Source organism: Rhinopithecus bieti, unplaced genomic scaffold, assembly GCF_001698545.2.
Source record: "Rhinopithecus bieti isolate Rb0 unplaced genomic scaffold, ASM169854v2 scaffold_32740, whole genome shotgun sequence".
Taxonomy (NCBI): Eukaryota; Metazoa; Chordata; class Mammalia; order Primates; family Cercopithecidae; genus Rhinopithecus; species Rhinopithecus bieti.
Genome location: NW_016814617.1, coordinates 237,659 through 238,965, shown reverse-complemented (window position 1 = coordinate 238,965; position 1,307 = coordinate 237,659).

Here is a 1,307-nt window from a genome sequence, read left to right as displayed (position 1 = left end):
AAGGGAGGGAGGGAGGGAGGGAGGGGAGAGAGAGAGAGAGAAAGAGAAAGAGAGAGAAAGAAAAGTGACTCTGTTAGAAGCTAGGCTGTGTGCAGTGGTTCATGCCTGTAATCCCAGCACTTTGGGAGGCCGAGGCAGGTGGACCACCTGAGGTCAGGAGTTCGAGACCAGCCTGGCCAACATGGTAAAACCCCATCTCTACTAAAAACACAAAAATTAGCTGGGCATGGTGGTGGACACGTGTAATCCCAGCTACTTGGGAGGCTGAGGAAGGAGAATCACTTGAACTCAGGAGGTGGAGATTGTAGTGAGCCAAGATCACGCCATTGCACTCCAGCCTGGGCAACAAGAGTGAAACTCAAAAAAAAAAAAAAAAAAAAAAAAAAAGCTCATCTGGCCTAAATGTCTCAGCTGGAGTCTCCTGCAGGAAAGACCCACTGTGACTAATGGAGCCCTGAAGTGGGGATAGAAGGTCGTGGTTGAGAATTCTAAGTTGCTGTGAAGATGCCAGGCCCAATTGGAGATCAAATTGAGGGGAGGGTGGTACAAATAGAACCAGGAGGAAAGTCATAAAACGACGGACAGGGAGGGGACCTGAAATAGGAGTTAAGCCTGGTGATGCCTGAGTCTCGGACCCCACCCTGGATGAAGGCTGCCTCCAGTGTGTGTTGCAGTTCCTGAGCTGCACAGAAGGGGGCGCCATTCCCGCATTATTTCTCCCGACCTAAATCCGGTAATGCAGCTCCTAGTTGTACCTATCTTATATTCTTTTTACAGTGTTTTGTTTTGGTTTGGTTTGGTTTTTTTTTTTTTTTTTTTTTTTTTTTTTTTTTTTTTTGAGACGGAGTCTCACTGTGTCACCCAGGCTGGAGTGCAGTGGCACGATCTGGGCTCACTGCCTTAGCCTCCCAAGTAGATGGCATTACAGGTGCGTGCCACCACGCTCGGCTAATTTTTGCATTTTTAGTAGGGACGGGGTTTCAACATGTTGGCCAGGCTGGTCTTGAACTCCTGACCTCAGGTGATCCACTCGCCACCACCTTCCAAAGTGCTGGGATTACAGGCGTGAGCCACCGCACCCGACACGTTTTACAGTTTTGAGAGCACTATCTCATTTCATCCTTGGACCAACCAAGCAATGATTAGGGGCAGGCCCTGTTATCCCTGTTCTACAGATAAAAAACTGAGAGACAGCCAGCTTAAGCGACAGTGTCAGACAATTCGGTAATTCGTTTGGTTCCTGACCAGTGCTTTTCCCACTCTGCTGTCCAGCGTAAAACAGGGTTGTCAAGGACAACTGGGAAGTG